A 21,402-nucleotide genomic window follows, 5' to 3' on the forward strand; every position below is an offset into this window, starting at 1 on the left:
GTGCATGATATGCTCTTCATTAGTCTTGGAGAATACTATGATGTCATCTAAATATACCACTACAAACTTGTCTTGTTCCCCCACATATGTTATATCCATAGTTCTTTGAAACACGACTCTTGCATTTATGAGACCAAAGGGCATGCAGACATACATGAGAGTTCCCCAAGGGGTAGTGAATGATGTTTTCTTTTGGTCATCTAGGTGTGCTGCCACCTTATTGTAACCTGAGAACCAATCCATCATGGACATCCTGGCAGAGCTAACCACTTTATGTAGTATATAGTCCATCTTAGGCAGTGGGTAGTTGTATTTCAACAATGCTCTGTTAAGGTTTTGAAAATATACACACAACCTTATTTCCCCAGTCTTTTTCCGAACTGGGACTAAGTTTGCTACCCACTTTGAATATCTTAGAGGCACTATGATTTTAGCTTGCATACTTCCTTACTTATTTCTCAATAGAGGGGAGTAGGAGAGGATTGATCTGCCTGAGCTTTTGTTTACAAGGTTCCATTCCACTTTTTAGAGGGATCTTATGCTGGATAATGTTAGTATTAAACGTCTTAAAATCATCACAAGACCAAGAAAAAACATATTTATAGACTTTGAAGAGATTTAAATACCTTTGTTTATATTGCGGGGAGATCTCCTTTGATAATTTGATCATCTGGGGTTAATTCTTTGATCTAATATTGCAATCCTCCACTTGTTCATCCACTCCTTGGGCTGTAGGTTTTGAGGCTACATCTATCTTGTTAAACAATCTCTCAAGTGGGACTAGGCCATGAGGAATAGTATTTCCCTTTAGTTCCAGGACTCTGTGTCCGGCAATTGTATCTTCCCATGTAGTTTTCCTTTCTCTTGCCACTTTCTCTTCTTCTTGGTTGATAACTGAGTTTGAAAATTCCCCAACCACTTCTATAAATAATTTTATCTTCTCATGGTCCTCGAATATCTACCAATACTTCATATTATCCGGTATAGAGGGTCTGTGTCTAACTTCAACCTCATACCTGAGAAGTGGGTTTTGAGGAGGCTTAAAGTTGCACATATCTATAACAAGGGAATACTCATTCTATTTCCTTCACTAGGCAGGAATTGAATATTGAATGCCAAAAAGAAGTTATCTATCCAATCCCATATCTCATTTCTGTAAGTCCTCAATCTGGGATGTTTAGCCTGACACTGATTTTTAATTTGCTTCACCACTAACTCGGAATCTCCATATATTTTCAAGCACTCAATATTCATATTCCTTGTTATTTTCAGCCCAAGGAGTGACGCCTCATATTCTACCACATTATTGGTGGCTTCAAATTCCAAATTAAATGAAAGCGGGATCAAGCTGCCCTCAAGGGATACCAACAACACCCATGCTCCATTTCCTTCTTTGGAATTAGCCCCATCAAAGTATAATTTCCATACTTTGCCTTTGTCTTTGTGTTGATCATCTAACTAGATTGCTAGATGTTCCTACGTTTCTTTTGAAATGCTATCATCTTCTTCTAGCAGCAGACAAGAAAAATCGCTCTCTTTCCCATACACAGAAGAATTCCTTGAGCCCTCAGCTCTGGTCACTATTTTCACAAACCTCGACTCTCTATACAATCTTCTTTCTTCACCCCCAAAGGTGGGAATGGTGGCATAAGTCAAATCTAACTTGATGGAACCTCTGACTTTGGAACCCCAAGACCTGGATAAAAGCATGTCAAATCTTGCAAGGATATCAACTACCACTATATCCATTACTACGCTCTTAACATCAATCTGAGCCAGGTTCACTACTAGGTCCTTTATCATTCCCAAGCATTTTAATCTCTTAGAATCGAAGGAGTAAATATCCTTGTAAGGTTTAGTGATTTGTAAACCAAGTTTCTCCATTATAGTTAAGGGCATGAGATTATGTGAGGCTCCTGAATCCAGCATGCAATTATGAAGTAAGAGATCATGTATTACAAGGGTCACATAGAAAGATGCAGTAGAAGGATCTTGCTCTTCGACATGAGGTCCAAAAACAACCATAGGTCTTTCTTCTTGAAGGTTTAAGCACTCATGGGGTGGTGTGGAGGTGGATGGAAGCATGAATTGGGAGACTTGGGATTTATAAGTGGGTTGTTTTAGGAGTTCAATTAAAGAAACAAGGTTTTTGACCTTTTCGAGTTCCTTTTGAAGGTTGAAGACAACTTGGCCTTTCTCCATGCCACCAGATTCTATTTGTTCTTTTTATTTTTCACAGGTTTGTTTCAAAGGGACTGGTGGCTTCTCCTCTATTCATTCTTCAGGTTTACCACCCTTGTGAATTAGAGAGTCTTTTATTTTGCCAGTGTCCCTTTTCCTTTATCAGGAGTTGTCGGAGTATCTTGGGGAGAAACAACCTCCTGCTGGTCTTGTTCCCTTGACCTTTTTCTTGAGGATCTGAGATCATACTTCCTATGAATTTGTGCCTGCATGAAATCTGCAAACTGTTTGCAATAGTCACTTATTTCCTCCTCATTGACTATTGCATCCATATCTTGACTTTCTTCATGACAAGTTTTGATTTCTTGCTCCCCTTCAGAGAAAGAAGAGTACAAGTTACCCTACATCTCATGGGTGTCATGTGGCTATTCATCTGGATCATACTCTATGTACAGTGAGGGGGGGAATTTGATTGAGCTTATTTTTTATTTCCCTTTGTAGTATCTGTAAGGGTTGTCTTCGGTATTGTGGATTAAAGCATCGATTCAAGCCTTGCGCATTCTGTTTGGGGAGATTTTTGTTTTCCAGTTCAAGCTTTACTAATTCATGCGATAAGATTTTTATCATCTTATCTATTTCTTCTAAGTTTAGTTCCTGTGATTCTCTCGCTTAACTGGAGGAAGATATTTCCTCTTTTCCCTTTTTCTTTTCTATAAGGTCAAACTTACCTCTTGATTTCCTTAAGATGTGAAATTTGCCTCCACCTTGAGGGCATCAATCTAGAGTTGGTCCAACGTGCTAGACTTCCGTTACTTTAGAGTATAACCAAACTCTGACTCAAAATCCCCAACAAATACTACCCAGGCAGTGGCCTGAGAAGTTTTTATCTCAATGGGCAGGTTGTTATACTGCTTATTAAACCTCTTTATAAATTCTGAGATATCTTCATTTGGTTTCTTCGTAATAACATTAAAGTCAGTTAGTACATATTCATGGTCTCTCTTTTCCCCCCACTTGTGTGTAAAGGAGTTTTCTAGCTCTTCCCAAGTGGCAATGGAAGCATCTGGTAAATATTTAAACCACTTTCTGGCTTCACCATCAAGGGACTGAACAAAAATCCTCAGTACCATGTCTAAGTGTTCCACATTTAGATTTTTTTCAAATGCACAGAAAATTTCGATATATCTTTGTGTAGTGATCTCATCCTCTCCATTGAACCTGGGTAAAATCTTGAGGTAGTCCTTAGGAATGGCACTCAGAGGTTGAGGCAGGTCTAGGAGAGTATATTTGTTCAATAAGAATCCTGGGACCACCATCTGTACTAATGGAGGTGGAGTTGGATTAACCAGGGATATCTGCGCTAAGACAACAACAATCAGAGTAGATGGGATGTGAATTGTAGAATTTATTATGTGATGAATATGACTACCAGTAAGGATGACTTTTCCCTTTCCGTTTTAAAGGGGAAGGGGAAATGAGAAATAAGGAGTATTAACTAAGACTTCTTCTTCCTTGACTTTAGATGGAAGAATACAGTGCGTTAGATCATTTTCAAAAGGATAGGTTAGGACCTTAGGAGTAAACTTTGAGCAATAATGATGGTTTGCTGGGAGATGGATGAGGAGGCTTCAAGAAATGACGAGATAGTGGCGTCAGTAGCAGGGGTTTTTTCCTTCTAAACTCTTCTAAAAATCAACTTTTCTAGGTCAGATACAGATGGAGTTCTCCATTGAAAGGTATCTGAACGAGTGTGGGGTTTTCTAAAATCCAGGATGATATTTTTGAGATTAATATTTTTGGAGTCGCTAAGGTGATGAATCTGCAATCTGGACGCCTTTTCTCACCTTAACAAAGAGTGCATGAATGTCGTATCCTAGGGGGAAATCCTATAATTCGATCCCTGGAAAAAACGCCAAAAAATGTTGTCGATTCTAGAGACAACCTCTTTATTTCTAAGAGACCAGTGCCTAGAACATCTGAATCTGGTGGGTCTCCAATAGTTCTTCAAAGAATAGAGACATCACTTATAACATTTCTTACCAAGAGAATTTAGTGGCTTCATTCATCAAAGAAAGACATAATCCATGATTTCTTTATACATTCATATATGCAGGATACGCAGTGGCATAAATGATAAATCAAAGGAGTTCAAACCTCTCAAGGAATTACATATCAATTACTTTAGAATAAATATGAAAGAAGAAAAAAGAGAGGGAGTAACCCATAATGTAGAGTTCGAAATATTGAGAATTCCACACTTCTCTGGATTCAAAAAGACATGATGAGTATGCAAAAGGAATGGATGCAAATATTCACGGAGTGCAATTAAGGAGTTTCCAAAAGACTTATACAGACATTTTTATCAACATCTTAACTCAAATGAATCTATAAGAAAGCAGGAAACATATATGGAAGCTACATAACGTGGAATCTGAGAGGAACATGAAAATTATGAAATTACATCAGAGAGAAGACATACTATAATCCTGGAACAAAGGAATCACCATTGATTGTCATTAATAATCTGAGTAATACATTCATCAAAGAAGCAAAAATGTTCCCGAAAATAACATAGAGTTTTTCTTTCCAAAATTCTGAACCTTTCTTCATTCCTGGAGATCATATATATACATGCCCTTTTAAAAATAGGTTGTTAAAGAAATATTCTTTCTTGATCTCACACATCATCACAAAACATACTTCACAATTTTAGTGTGTGCGCGGGCACAACTGTCCTACCCGATACATAATGTCTTTTAACAAAATATAGTAAAAGCATAAAGTAAAAACAATCTGAAAGTAAAATAAAATTCCATTGCTGGCATGATCTGAGTGGTCCTCGGGACCTACGAGATGATGAAGATGCTTGATGGGAAGCCATTAGAACACAAGGATGAACCATCTGAAGTATTGGGGGGTTGGCAAATTATTCGAATCGTTGCCACATGGTTGGAGGAATAGAGTTGAACTGTTTATAGTTGAGTCGGAGATGGATCACCCATGAATAATTTAATTTTCAATGAAAGGTTGTTTTAACCAGCTCAAGAAGGTGAAACTCTTTGTCGAGGAAATTCATTATAGTAATTCCTTTGAGAACTGGCATCTTCTTGGGGGCTACTCCAGTCTTACTTTTGATCTCAATCATTTTCTGGTTATATATCTATTGTGTGAAAAACTCTCCATTTGGCCCCCACAAATTAGGTAACCCAACTTCAAGAAGCTTTTTGAACTCCTCATCGAAATTTGCCATCTCTTTTTGTAGCCTCATAAGACTCTATTCTACTCTAGCTTAGGCTTCTTCCTTTGAAATTACTTTAGAAATATCTTCCACCGCACCCATTCTATCAGCTATATCCAATGGCCTTAGCTTGATCTGTTATTGAATGTTAGTTTTGTTGTGCTAATTTCAACTTCAGAATTAAAAAGAAATGCTTGTCAATTGCTTCATGTGCATAGGATCCCTTATGGTGTTTGTGAATGAAAACGTATAAATTTTATAAAGTTTTATGTTAAGTTCATGAGAAAAATAACATGAAAAATAAGTGTTGAACAACAGCAAGTAAATGTACAAAAAACCATCAAATAGAACACTTAACACAATATTTTGATGAAGGAGTTCACCCCTCCCGGGCTACATCTCCTTGGTCTAGCTTCCATGGCTTGGGCCTCTGTATTAGCTCAATAATGGAAAAAATGTTGTTTACAATGCTCTACTGCTCCTGAAACTTGCTTCAATGTGCTCAAAATGCTCAAATCAGTTAGGAACACCTTTTCTTGATTTCAATTTGGTCAAATTTTGCCAAAATTATGGTAAAAACAGTTTCTCCTAGTAAACCTCCTCTAAAACTGGAGGAACTCCAGTTAGTTCCGCTAAAAATGGAGTAATCTCCACAATTGGAGCATTGACGAATTCTCCACCAAGTTAATCCGCAGTTAACTGTGCATTTAATTAAATATTGAACATGTTTAATTAAGCACTAATCGTGCTTAACGCAAATTCCGCTCAGTTCTATAAATGTTGACCGGGCAATTTAATGATAGTGGTTACATGTTGCAATAAATGTCATGGTTAGGCACATTAATCCACGTGGTTTTACTAACCATTAGCATTACTTGCAATGGTGTTCACATATGGTGGTGGTAATATGGTTGCGGTTATAGTTTAGTTGGCGCAGTTTTATGGATAACCATTAACCGTAGTCGTTACCGCCGGATGGAGTGTTCACATGGGAGGGGCCTGGTCCACCGGTTGGCTCCCTCCTAACCCCCAACCACAAAACCGTTAAACTTTAACTAGCACCCTTGACCATTGAATGTTAAGAAACATTAACGCGATGTAATGGTATATCATGGGCATTGTATAGCGCAGGTTTCGGGTTCAACCCCCCAACCTACGATAAAATTTTACTACTTGCTGATAACACTGGTCCTTTGGGGAGGGACACGTGGCGACCTTCGGCCTTGCCACATGTCCCCTCCTCATTGGTCCATTCTAAACTAATCAAATCGCTCCAAAACACCAACTTGCAGACCAACCATTGTATGCCACTTGGAAAGTCTTAATAGGCTATTAACCAACCTATTGACCCTGCCACGCCAACAACGGAAAATTGACTTTGTAGTGACAGTACTTTTTTTTGCAAAATTTCGCTATTTTGCAAAGTGGACAAAACGTGATATATTCCTCATACAAACTCAGTTTTCAGTGAAACGAGTTGCATTGGGATCATTTCACCGAGACAGACGTGGTCGTTCAACTTTCAAGAAATTATGAGAATGTTGATTTTTGAGCTAAATACTGAGCACCTGATCATTCCTCCCCACTAGAAGCCTTTTGGACCCCAAAAGATACTATCAATTGTTCAACAAGTGAGGGTACAACTCCCCCACCTTCTCAGTCTGCAACCATTTGGCTTTAGAAGGCTTTTGTCCCTTGAGTCCCACTCTAAGGTATTCGACATTCCCTCTCTTTGAAGTTCTGGTTCTTCTATCAAGTATGAGATCTTGCTGAAGTTCATAAAGATATTCTAGCGAGTAATCATCTATTGATGGTAGTTGAACATGCTCTCCTTGATCATCAATCAAAGGAGGCTCAAACAATCTCAAATTCTCAACATTAACAGCATAGTATATTTGCATACAAGGAGGAAGATCTAGCTTAAATGCATTGTTACCAATATTTTCCAGAATTTTAAAAGGACCATAAAGGATTGGCTTAATATTTTTACCTTCCCCTTGAAGTATCTCTTTGCTACTATATAACCAAACTTTGTCTCCAACTTGAAATTTATGATCGACACAGTGTTTGTCATGCCTTGCCTTGTAGTTGCTTTGACTTCTTTCAAGTTGTTCCTGCAATGTGTGATGTATCAACTGAATTTGCTCAATGAACTTCCTTGCCTTATCTATGTCATTGTGACCATCGATGGTGACATATTTCAAAGATGATGTCCAATGGCGATCTTGGCAAGTACCTAAAACATGCCTCAAATGGCGATGTGTTTTTTAAGAATGCTTTTCCCTGTTGTACACATGTTGTATGTAATGCAACTATTCATCCCATAACTTGGGATGTTTGTTGCAGTATCCTCTAAGAAGATGAATGATTGTCCTGTTGACCACCTCGGTTTGTCCATCTATTTGCAGATGAAAGGTTGTACTCTTCTTCAACTTAGTGTCCATCATGTCCCACAAATTTTACAAAAAATTCCCAACAAATCGAGAATCTCTATTACTTACAATGGAAGTAGGAAGACCAAAATGAACCAAAATATTTTGAAGGAAAAATGAGTTGTTTATTCAACTGTAATTTTCTTTTTACATGGTGTTAGTATACCCATATTGTTGAACATGTCTACAACTATATACAAGTAATCATGACCTTTCCTTAACAATGGAAGACCTCCTACAAAATCCATTGAGATACTCTCCCATGGACGTGAAGGTACCGGAAGTGGAGTGTACAATCCTAGTTTCCTATTGCTAGGCTTACTTGTTGTACACAAATAACATCCTCTAATGAAATGAGATACATTATCAAACATGCGTGGTCAATAAAAATACCTTTGGTGATTCGCTAATGTCTTGCCTACACCAAAGTGTCCAGCAATCAATGAAGTGTGCACCTCCCTTATGATATTGTTTCTTTCTCCCTATGGAATACATAATTTTCCCAAGTGATACAACAAACCATTATGTACATGGTAATCTAACGCTTCAATTTGGTTTCCTTGCCTCAAGCTTGCATACACATCTCGAAAATCGTTATCATATGCATATTTCTTAATGTAACTTTCATGTAAAATAGAATTGTGCTTGTGTATAATAGATGAATTTACAATAGGCCGAGAAAGCATATCAGCTACCTTATTGTAAATTCCCTTTTTGTATTTGATAACCAAATGAAATTGTTGTAGAAAACCCATCCATCTGAAGTGTCGTGATTGCTGCAATGGTTGATGGTCGGTATGGATAATGGTCTCCTTCCCCATCAAGTAGTGTTTCCATTTTTTGACACTTTGTACCAATGCGTAAATTTCTTTGTCATAAGTGGGATAGTTAGTCACAACTCCATTAAAATTTTCAAAATGAAATGAAATGGTCTTACCATGCTGCATAAGAACTGCTCCCATGGCGTAATCACTAGCATCGTTTGAATCTCAAATGGTTGTCTAAGATCCAGAAGAGCCAATACTATTGTTGAACTAATCTTTTGTTTTAAAGCATCAAATTATTTCTGTTGTACATCTCACCAATGGAAGAGTTTCTTGACACTAGTCAATGCATGTAATGGAGTTGGAATGGAAGAAAAATTAGCAATAAATTTCCTCCAATATTGTGTTGCTCCTAGAAAGCTTCTGACCTCTGTAACTGTATTGGGCTTCTGCCAATTCAAAATGACCTCAACATTAGAGGGGTCTATCTTCAACTAACCTCCTCCAACAATGTGTCCCAAATAAACTAAAGAAGTCTTTCCAAATTCACACTTCGACATCTTTAAAAACAATTGTTCTTTTCTCAAGACATCAAGTACTTTGTTCACATGCATGACATGTTCATATCTGGATTTGATGAATATGAGAATATCATCTAAGTAAACAATGAAAAAGTCATCTAGAAATGGTCTCAATACATCATTCATAACTCTCGTGAGATTAGCTTGAGCATTTGTAAGACCGAAAGGCATAACAAGCCACTCAAGCAATCTTTGTTTAGTTTTAAATGCAATTTTCCAAATGTCCTCTTCAGCTTTTCTATTAGCTCAATAATGGAAAAAGTGTTGTTTACAATGCTCTAATTCTCTTCAAACCTACTTCAATGTGCTCAGAATGCTAAACTCAGCTAGGAACACCTGTTCGTGATCTCAATTTGGTCAAAATTTTCCAAAGTTATGGTCAAAACAGTTTCTCCTAGTAAACCTCCTATAAAACGGGAGGAACTCCAGTTAGTTCCGCTAAAAATGGAGTAATCTCCACAATTGGAGGACCGTCGAATTCTCTACCAAGTTAATCTACAGTTAACTATATGTTTAATTAAATATTAAACATGTTTAATTAAGCACTAATCGTGCTTAACACAAATCCCGCACTGTTCTATAACTGTTGACCTGGCGGTTAATGATAGCGGTTACATGTTGCAATAAATGTCATGGTTAGGTGCATTAATCCATGCGATTTCACTGACCGTTAGCATTAATTGCAATGGTGTTCACATATGGTGGCGGTAATATGGTTGCAGTTACAATTTAGTTGGTGCGGTTTTATGGATAACTGTTAACCGTAGCCATTACCACCCGATGGAGTGTTCACATGCGAGGCGGGCCAGCCCCCTCCTAACCCCCAACCACAAAACTGTTAAACTTTAACTAAAACCCCTGACCATTGAATGTTAAGAAAAATTAACGCAGTGTAATGGTATGTCGTGGGTATTGTATAACGTAGGTCCCAGGTTTGACCCCATGGCCTGCCATAAAGTTTTACTGCGCGCCAATAATGTTGGTCCTTTGGGGAGGGACATGTGATGGCCTCCGGGCTTGCCACATTACCCCTCCTCATTAGCCCTAACTAAACCAATAAAATCGCTACAAAACACCAACCTGCAAACCAACCATTGTATGCCACTTGGCGAGTCCTGATAGGTCGTTGAACAACCTGTTGACCCTGCCCAGTCACCTGCCACGCCAGAAGTACGGACTGTTGACTGTACAGTGACTGTATTTTTTTTGGAAAAATTCCACTATTTGGCAAAGCATATAGAACATGACATATTCTTCATATGACCTCGATTTTCAGTGAAACGAGTTGCATTGGGATTGTTTCACCGAGATAGACGCGATCGTTCAGGTTTCGAGCGATTCTGAGAACTTTGATTTTTGAGCTAAATATTGAGCACCTGATCATCTCGGGGGTTGCTCCAGTCTTAATTTTGATCTCAATCATGTTTTGGTTATATATCTCTCATTTGAACAAATCTCCATTTGGCCCCCAAAAATTAGGTAACCCATCTTCAAGAAGCTTGTTGAAATCCTCATCGAAAGTTGCCATATCTTTTTGTAGCCTTGTAAGACTATGTTCTACTCTAGCTCTGGCTTCTTCCTTTGAAATTACTTTAGAAATATCTTCCACCACACCCATTCTATCAGCTATATCCAATGGCCTTAGCTCATCAATTGACCTCCCACTTAGGAAATGAATGTATTTCTTAGCATACTGTTAGTTGGTAATGCTTGCATGTTTTCCATTGAGGAGAGCAGGAGCACATTCTACACTAAGATTATTTTGGTCCTTTATCAAGCCTATTTGTTCCCAACTAAGGTTGACCTCATAAATGATCTTATCCCATATCAATTTCCAGTCTCAATGAGAGACATGTTTCCTTTGAGCCGGGCCCTTAGTTCTTTGTTTTCTTGAGTGGCACTCTGTAGATCTCTAGTGAGCTTGTCTGCATTGGAAATCAAAGCTTTGAGCAGCTTCTCTTTCTGAGCTACTTGAGCTTTGGTAGCATCTAAATCACTTTGAGCCTTCATTAACTCCCCTGCATATAGTTGTAGCTTGGTCAATGCCTGAGTGAGGCGATTGGTGGGGTTTTGAGGGTTTTCAAGCACTACTATCATGCAGACATGAGAAGTGATTCTATTTTGTAAATCAGTCACTGTCTGCTCCAAGGAAATAACTCAGTTCTTTCTCTTGGTCAACTCCCTCATTATGGCCTTGACTTCTTTCCTTTGTATGAACATGTCCCTCTTCCATGTCAGTTGTCCTAGATGTGTCAACAATCCTATTTTTTGTTTTTTCCATGCTAACTAGGGATTCGGTCTCCATATTTGTATTAAGAGGCTAGGAATCAAAGTTAGCTTTCCATTCAACCTTGAGCTTAGGTCATGAATATAAGTTGAGGCTATAATATTTTCCCTTCTTCGAGCAAGGATGCCTCGAGGATCGTAATGCCAAATTTGTCCCTTTTCAAACTCCATGGGTTCGAGCAGGGCCTCAACTATTTTGAAGGCATGTTTGGTACTTATCACAAAAGTGCCTACTGGCTGTCCCATTTTAAAAATGTAGTCTTTCTTTGCCGGTACAAAGTGGAGTAGTTCTACACTAAGGACTTGTTTGATGAACTCGAGGGCGAAGAGTCTCATAGGTATAAATATTCGCAGACGATATGGAGGGAGTTCACATCCGTAAACACGAATTTATGTGTGATCGTCATATAGGTACCAGTCTCCAATGGAAGCTTCCTCGTTGAGTTGGAGGAGATCCTTTTTCTCTGCGAAGATTCTATGAGGCGGTACCCCATGGATGATTTGGTAAGTAATGGCCATGGAAGATGAAATGAAATGAGAGTGCCCACCCAAACCAGGTCTCTTTCTCACTGAGATATTCCAGTCGAAGACTGAATTTCACTCTTTGTTAGGGTCAAACACATCCAGGTGAAGGCTTTGAAACTCTTCGATGTGAGCGTATAAGAACAAGTAGATCAACAATGAGTAGTAGCGGAAATAACAGGAGACTTTGAAATAGTTGAGTTGGAAGAAAATGTTTGCTGAAAGATATCCTGGGATATTGAGTTGACACCCAAGTTGATTCATTTTATTTAAATATCCCAAAGCGACCCTGTTGATTTTTAGGGAAGTGTCTTCACCCATTAGACAAGCAATTGTGGATAAAATGGGTTGGATCGATGCCCGAAAGAGAGTCAATGAGAATTAGATATCTGAGGGCATGGTTTTGACCTCTTGAGAGAGGATTTTCCCCATGAATGATTGCTTCTCTCAAGCTGGGAGTGCTACAAAATAGACAGTTGGGGCAACATCTGTGAACGTGTGCATAGTGGAGGACTAAGGGAAATTCAAATCTCTTTGGATTAAGGGAGTTATCTCGAGGATTACAACTCCTGAAGTATAAATGAAGCGTTTCTTATCCTTTTGATAGGAGTCAAACTCAGGGAGGTGGTGAACTGGAGGAGATATTTGGTAATACATTCCAGAGTTAACAACCCTAAAAGGGTCCTCATTCCTTACATGGTCGACAAACATCTCATAGCAGAGATCTGCGAGTGGGAAGGGATAGATAGAGTCAACTATTTGGATTTCGGTGTCCGTTAAAGACCCGAAACCAGTGTTTTTGACCTCATGGGTGTTGGGAGTTACAGGTGCCGCATGCTTCATTCTTCTGAGTAAACAAAAGTAAAAAAAAAGGAGGTCGGGGGTGTCGAGTTACCTGGAGCCCACAAGGATGATTGAAAATGACTTTGGAATGTGTCCTGGACCTTTGGGAGTGTGCAGAGAGGTGAATCCTGCACTGTGGTCCAGGCATAATGTTGTTTGATTGGGACTGAAAGATTGTTGTCGGGTGGTAAGTTTAGGGTTTCGAGGATTTATGCGAAGGACAAGGATAATTTCCCAGGTGGCGGAGGATGGGCTCAGGTGGATGAAGACACGTGATGATCAGGAATTGGTCTGGTGTGATGGAGGACGGGCTCTGGGGAAGCGGATGGGCTATCCATAACATTTACCATTTACCTTTTACCTGATATCTTCAGCATCCCTGAGACAATGAGAGAATACCGCCTGGCGGGTTGTCCCCAACCTCTTATGGTGGGCTACATTGTGGATCATACACACTCTTTGTTAAGCACTAGAATGGATCACTGTTGTTGGGTGGGAGTTGAGCTTTCAATGTCGGGGGTCTACCTTGGTTAACCTTTTTGCATGTATGCGATCAGAGTCAATGTTATCAATCACCAAATTCGGATGGAGGGTGACCCAAGCTTTGAGTTGCATGATTTATAAGCATGAATTGGACATTTAAAACATTAGCCCAAGTACTTTAAAATATTTTAATTTCATTGGAAAGCTTCCTTTCCTCTGGACCCGATATATGGTCTCTTGATATATAAGCATTGGGGAACATGTTTCTTTCACCACCTTATAGATCTTACATATCATCTCCATCCTCAGAAGGAACTTTTGGGCAAGATGGAGATAACATGTGGCTTTGTTTATGTTTGGTGAAAGGCCTTGCCACTTTGTTTGTGGTGTCATATTGTTTTTAGTTTTCATGGTTTTCTTCTAACTTGTTTTTTGTTCTTTCCTTTTATGTTTTGATGGTCTTGGGAATTGGTTGGGAAGGAGGAAATGTAATGGAGCTCGGGGAGAGCTGAATGAAACCCGACATGTGATGCAAGTGTTACAAAATATTTTGTCACACTTCCTGTACCATATCCTGAAGCGTCAAAATGATGAAAGTTGTCACTGTGTTCACCATGAAACATATATAGAAGCTTACCTAAATAATAAAAGAAAATTTTCCTTGAAAGAGTTCCTGAGAAAACTTGTCAAAAACCTAGTTTTCAGGATCAACGCATTGTACACCACTGGCGACCCATGCTGGTAACTTGTTGCACTCTTCTGACCTAGCGTTTTAGCACGACTTTTTATAGGAAAACCCACGCTGAACCTCTTCAGGCAGTTTTTCCTAAAGTGCAGGAGAATCTTAGGCTTACTAGAAGCCTCGAGAACGATGAGTTGGTTATAGGTGAATAAGGATTACAACGAGATCTCCCATTCTTGGTCCCTAATCCTACTCTCATGGATCTTCCCCTTGAGTTGTGGAACCTCTATCTCCTTTTATGGATCCTTAACTCCATCTCCTTCCCTATAAATGAGATCCTTAATATCCACAACTGGTTGGTCATTGCTTGGTTGCATTATTATTCTGAAACTATGCCTAAACGTTGCCCATTTTGCTAAGGAGAAGGAGTGCTTGAAGGTCTTGGCTAGGACTTGGAAACTTATCCAAAGGAGGCTTCCAACATCAAGGCTTGAGTGGTTGTATGCTTCGCTCATTTTCTATTAATAAATACATCATGTGTTTACTTTTCATAAGTGTGTAGATCATTACTCATTTAGTATGATATTCCTTTATCTATCATATAGTTTATGTTAGAATGAATTATGCTATGTATGCCTTTGTCGTTTTTGTTTGATCTTCCTTTCAGGTACTCATTCACAACGACGTAAAGAGGATTGAACTTGGAAGTGAGAAGATCGAGGACGACATCAACGGGCGTTTAACATTAGAGTGTGGTAGGTCATCTATCCTATTTTGTATTTTCTGATATAAACTAAGAAAGTTTGCACATGTTTGTCTAGTTTGCTGCTAGATCATCTTATAGGACTAGAGAGATCGCTTCTATCCGCAGAAGGGATTGTCTACACAACATCAAGACTCAGATGAAGCTCGGTGCATGAGTAGGGGCAATTGAAGGCAAGAGTATGATAGTGAATTGGATTGGTTTAGTCCATTGGTGTAAATGGATGGTGGTAGGACAATCATGAGAAAGGTAACATGAAAGGTAAAGTAAATGGATCTAAGATAACAGATGCCTTAGCTAAGTTGGGAATTGTTGTTCTCAATGTTGTGCATGTTGTGAACAGATAAAGGGAGTTCTCTTAACCTTAAACCTTATCATATCTAGTAAGTGTGTTGTCCCTATGATTATGTTTAAGTTTATATATACATATATCTATGTATGTATGTATGAATGTATGTATGTCGTCGACTGACAAGTTCGTTAGGGTTGTTTAGTGCTAGTGCTCACATGTATGTATATATGTATGTATGCATGTTGTTTTTTGACAGGGTCGTCAAGGAGTATTCTTGTGGATGAATGATTGCTTATGCAGGTGAATGTAATGAAGAAGTTCTTGGCTTATGAGGAATCAAGTGGGAAGAGTAACCCTGACAGATCTACAAGGTCAGTATCATGTGGATATGAATTGATATTATGTGATTGTATTATGCCTATGTTTATGTTATGTACTAGTAATGTTGAGGGGTACATCAGAAAAATTAAAGAAATGTAATCTACGACATGCTGGGACAAGTATGGATGGCAGAAAGACACTAGGGGAAAGGTTTCCTAGAAGAAATAATGTGGTCTCAGGATGTGTGGTACTACTATTGTATATATGTTGTACATATTGCACCTATGATGTTGTGTACATATGGTGTTATGTGCATGTTGATATGCGGTGAATCCTGGTATTACTTTTGAGGGTGGAGGTGTGAGTCTCTGCATTCCCTTGTTGCGAATGCAAGTATCATATCCTTTTGTTTGTTGGTTAGAGAAAATGTATATTATTGTAAATATTACATCGAGTTGAATTTAAAAATCTCCATAAACAATATGATTATTTTCTAATTTAAGAAAATGTGCATAAGTATATGTGGTGGTTATTGTAAATACCGTAATGAGTTGTGTTATAAAGCTCCAATAAACAATATGATTGTCATGTTTTCAGCAAGTTATTCATTGTAATTACTACAACGATCTGGGTTATAAAGCTCCATGGGCCGTATGTTTTGGTTTTCAGTGATTTTGCTGGTTATAGGTGTCATTGAACACTGAGAACGATGTTCCCCCAAGGGGAAGGGTTTTGTGACATCCCTGGTAAAAAATTCACTTAAAAAAAATAAGACCAAGGTCATGGGACACATATTCCAAGGTGAATGTTGGGCAAAACATCCTAGTGTGGGTGTTCATTTGGTTTATTATGGCTAAGGAGATTGGAAAAGGAAAAGGAAAAGGCATGGGAAAGGAAAAAAGGCATTTATTGGCAAATATTTATGAAGATAATGGAAATTATGAGAAAAGGAAGGTGAAAGGTCACAGGTTCCATGTGAGGAGGAAAATGAAGGAACATAATGGAAAATAAAGAAAATAAAGGCCTCATTAATAAAAAGGATTATTATTATCAATTAGTAGTTTTTGACAATTCTATGGTGGAGCTCTCTCTCTCTCTCACGCTCTTGGACACTTAGAGTTTTCTTGGAGCACTTTAGCATTGGATCGAGAAAAGAAAAGTGTTGGACACCTAATCCGCTAAGGGTTATGGTGAGGAAGTTGAACAGTCAAAGGTAGTCCAAACACCTTGGAAGATGAATCCAAGAGTCACTCCAATGTATTATAAATGTATACTATGTGAATAATATATGGCATTCAATGCTTATCCTTCACATTTTCGTCTTCGCCATGGTTGTGTTTAACATGGTATCAGAGTGGATGAATTCCTGCTCTACTCCAATTTGATCCACTTGTGGCCTTTCTCTACATGTCTTTCTAACCTATCATTCAGGAATTCTATGTCCTCCTGCTATGAATCATTTGTGTGGTTTTCTGTTAGCACTGTAGACTTTTTGCATTACACTAAATCATAGTCTGATTACTGCATTCCTCTTAAAATTATGCACACCGTTCAAATTTCTCTATGCCTTTGTGGAACACCGACAATCTTGAAACCATTAGGCGTTACCTTCCTCCAACGTTTAATCATCGTTGAAGTGTGGTCAACTATGGTGGTTGGTTTTGTGAGCGTTGTATTGGAGCTGGTATGTGTGTTAAACTCATCTCCTCAAAATCCATATGGTTTGATTATTCCATGAGTTAGTGTTGCTTAAAAGTCTGTTGACTGCCCATCTACAATAGAATTTCCTTTTAGTTTTTTGGCTAGAACTTCTCTCTTTATGTGACAGAATCTGACATATCGGACTCTACATTAATGTGTTGTGGTCAAATGATAAAATTTGTGTAATTCATTGTGGCCAACTCAACGAAGTACATGCTTCTAGAAATAAATACTCCTTGCCCTCACCGATATATGTGCCAGTTTCAGTTGCCACCATCTCTCTGCCATCCATTCAATCTATCTGATTTATTATTCTGGCTCAAGAATTTTTTTACCTTAATGCTCTTTGTAACTACCTTTCCCATTGCACTGCGCTCGTCATTATGGTGTCAAAAGTGGGATCTTGTTTCTGGAAGGAGTGCCAACGGGTCGACCTTTGGATAACGCAATGACCAATGAAATGATATACTCCAAAAATTGTACTATTTCTGAAATAATAAAAGTTACATGAAGGAATTTCTCTCTCTCATAACTAAAACTACCTTCAAGGAGAAGAAGATATTTGTAGAAAGGAACCATAACACAGAGGGAAGAGTTATACTACAAAGAGGTTGAGTATCATTGCTAAGGAAGTAACTGAGTTACCCATTTTTGTTGGCCATATCACTATCCAATAATCTCTATGTTTGAGTTTCAAGTTCCTTGTTCTGTTGGAACTGCTTGTGGCCGAGGGAAGTGTTGGGAAGAGGGTTGAGTTCTGTCTTGAAATAGCAGGCCGAGTTACCATCTGTTGTGAAGAATTTGTGTGCTAATCTATTGGTTGAGTGGACTGTCAAAGTGAACACTATTTATTGGGCTTGAGTTTTCTATTTGTGGGCTGAAACTTCCATCCAAGGAGGCTAAACGTGATTGTTAAGTGCAACTGTTGAGTTATCCCCTTGTTCAAAAAGTCGATTGGTTGTAAAAGGGGTACCCATATCACAAGTGGAGAGGCTGAGTTACATTGTTAACTGTCATTTCCTTTGCTAGAGCCGTGGGAAATTCATGGTCATTTTGTGGGTGTTGTTTTTGAGGATTCTACTGTGGGAAACTCTCAAGGAGTGACTGTCATCTTGAAGATTGCATTGTTAGATTATATATCAGCATCAGAGGTGAAATTGAAGGCTCGAATATCTTGTAATATGTGAATCTACACAATGTGAGGTGTTATTAGAGGTGAATATTGTGTTATGTTGTTGAACTCAATTTGTTGATTTGCCTTAGATGGATTGTTACCACATGAGGAATCGCCTTCTAGAGTATACAACTTGCAACAATCAAATCAAAAAGCTTTTGATGCCATAAACATTTTGGTAGATTGAACTTACCTCCATCTTAAAGATATAATGTGGCGGTGTTTAATGAAAACAGAAGGACACGCTCGATAACTTTGCTATACTTTTCAATTATGAATGAACCAAGATTATATTATTGTGGTAAAAGGCGAAACTATTTTTCACCCATATAAAAACTCTTCGTTTGGAAAATGAGTCCCTATCTTTATGCCGATGTCTCTGTGCCATTTTTGTAAGTGTTGGTAAAGATCGTTCAAAGCCTATTGTTTTGGGGATGATCGAATTTGTTTTTTGTTCATATATAACATTAGACATTGTCAAGAGTCCAATTGAAGGTGAAGGAAGTGCAATATTCCAGGAACTTATGTTTCATAGTTTTTTTGGTAGCTTGCTAGTCATCTTATAGTTGCAACTATTTAGCAGTGGGAGTTATTTATCATTTTATTTGTACATTTGTAGTTGAATCGAACACCATTTTTGTTTCTTCAATTGTTGTCAAATGGATCGAATAGATAATATATTAGAATTATTGAATACTTTAATACATCCCAATGTTGATGGGATGATAAATATTAGTAAGAACTCTCTCTATGATATTAAAACATGTTTGCAGTATACACAAGAGAAGGTAGATTTTTTGGAGCTTGAATATCAGCTTCAGCGAGAAGAATTACAACAATTGAGTCATCATTTTGAACCTGTTTTTGTTCGAACAATTGAGACATACTCCCATCAACTGCCATAAAGTAATCATATCAGTGAGATTAAGATTGATTCAAATGCATTACCCATCTCAAGAGCAGAGTTGCATGCAGAAGCAGAAATTCATCATACGCTTCCCAAGCCCGTTATCATACCTTAGCAAGATCTTGTCCATAACAAGCACAAAACTAGTCTTGGATATGACAAGGATGTGTCCTTTCATATTCCAGATAACTCAAATCCCATCTAGTTTCAAAGTGTTGGATTTCTTTATGACAATTCATCTTCAGTTGTTCCAGATTTTAGTCCTCTTCCATAATAGCCACAACAGATTGTTAAATGCCAACATTGTGATCGAGTTGGCCATATGAAAGATCATTGTTTTGATCTTCATCCATGTGAGAACTATTATAAGACCACTCATTTTTCAAAACGATGCTTCAAAAACAAGTCGCCTACAAGAACACATATTCACCTTGGATGAATCACTTCTTGGCTATGGACTTCAACAACCAAGAAGATATTTCAGCCATATCTGAGAATTCATTCTAAAGTATTGAAAAGTTTTTCAGTTGAGGTTTATCCATCATCTCACCTTGTATCTGACAGGGGGGAAGTGATAGTCATCTACAAGATTAAAAGCCACATCAAGCGAGCTTGAACCACAACCTGAACCTGTTGTCTAATTCAGAGTTGTAGCCAGAGACACAAAAGTTCAAGCAAGCCTGAGCCACAACTTGAACCTGTTGCTTAATTCATAGTTGTAGAGTGATGGTCATCTACAAGATTCAAAGCCACATCAAGTGATCCTAAGCCACAACCTGAACCTATTGCCTAATTCAGAGTTGTAGCCAGATAAACAAAAGTTCAAGCAAGCCTGAGCCAGATTTAGAGTTGTAGCCAAAGACAAAGATGCCCCTTGACATGCATTTGGTTGGTGGTCAGCCTTAACCATCTATGTGAGGTTGAGACCTCTGTTTTTAGGTTGAGCTTCTCCCTCTTTGAAAAATTGGGGACACTTCCTCTAGCAAAAGACTTCAAATTCTTGTCAGTTTTGGAAGAGTTCCATGAATTGCATTAAGCATTCTAGAGTTCGTGGTCATCCTTAAACCACCGCAAGTTGTAGACCTCCATTTTCAAGGTTGGAGGTCTCCCTCTCCAAAGAATTAGGAACACTTCCTCTATCATAAGATTTCAACTTCTTGCTAGATTTGGAAGAGTTTCAAAAAATGCACAAAGTGTTCCAGTGTTGGTGGTCATCCTTAAACCACGAACTTATGCCAACATTTCAGAGAGCACATTCAACCTAGTGTTGCCATGCATTTTTGCACATTTTGTATTACAACTCTCTTCTTAGAATCATATATACTCCTTTGGATTAAGGGGGGAAATGTTGGACACCTAATCCGCTAAGGGTTATGGTGAGGAAGTTGAACAGTAAAAGGAAGTCCAAGAGACCTTGGAAGATGAATCCATAAGTCACTCCAATGTGTTATAAATGTATATCATGTGAATAATATATGACATTCAATGCTTATCCTTCATATTTTTGTCTTTGCCATGGTTGTGTTTAACAAAAAGGAAGGACAAAGAAGGCAAAGGGAAGAAAATATCAAGCAAGGAAGAGAAGGATCAAGCAGCTACAATGAGATTACCTCCAGGTATCAATTTGCATGTGTGATTTCGTTGCTAGATCTGGCATGCATGTCTGTATTTGGTTCTCTTCTTGTCATTGGCATGAGTTTTGTCAGTTGTGACACTGATATTCAAACTTGCCTTGCTATTTCCAAATAGCCATGGTGTAATGGTGGTTTCTCTTATTTGGTTGAGATGGATTGCTGGATGGTATCGAAGTTGAGTGAGGTGGTCTTTGAAAAAGAACACAAGGCCTAGGAATCCCTAGACCGGAGAAGGTGGGATTGCGGTAAAGTCGAATTTTGTGCACCTCAGTGGGCTTAGGAATCCTCAACCGTTGAATGGTAGGATATACGATAAATCCTAGAGGTGTGTGCCCTTGATCAGGCCTAATAATCCTCGACCGGTGAATGGCGGGATATACGGTAAAGTTTGGAGTGTGGAATCTCGATCAGGCCTAGTAATCCTCAACCAGTGAATGGCAGGATATATGGTAAAGCTTGGAGGCTAGAGTCTCGATTAGACCTAGGAATCCTCGATCGATGAATGACGGGATACATGGTAAAGCCTAGAGACTAGGAGGCATCCAAATTCTTCACGGTGTAGGTGGAGAGATCCGGAGGCATCCATGCTTGTTTAGGG

At 38.6% G+C, this 21,402-nt stretch overlaps 1 pseudogene; it reads right to left on the reverse strand.

Annotated features, from left to right (window-relative positions):
• LOC149191311 (GDT1-like protein 5 pseudogene) overlaps nt 1-21,402 on the reverse strand; it is a 69,957-nt pseudogene that overhangs the window by 29,257 nt on the left and 19,298 nt on the right.

The sequence above is a fragment of the Pinus tabuliformis genome, chromosome 2_2 (genome assembly GCF_031772625.1).
Source record: "Pinus tabuliformis cultivar Carrire ecotype Pingquan chromosome 2_2, CPIR1, whole genome shotgun sequence".
NCBI lineage: Eukaryota > Viridiplantae > Streptophyta > Pinopsida > Pinales > Pinaceae > Pinus > Pinus tabuliformis.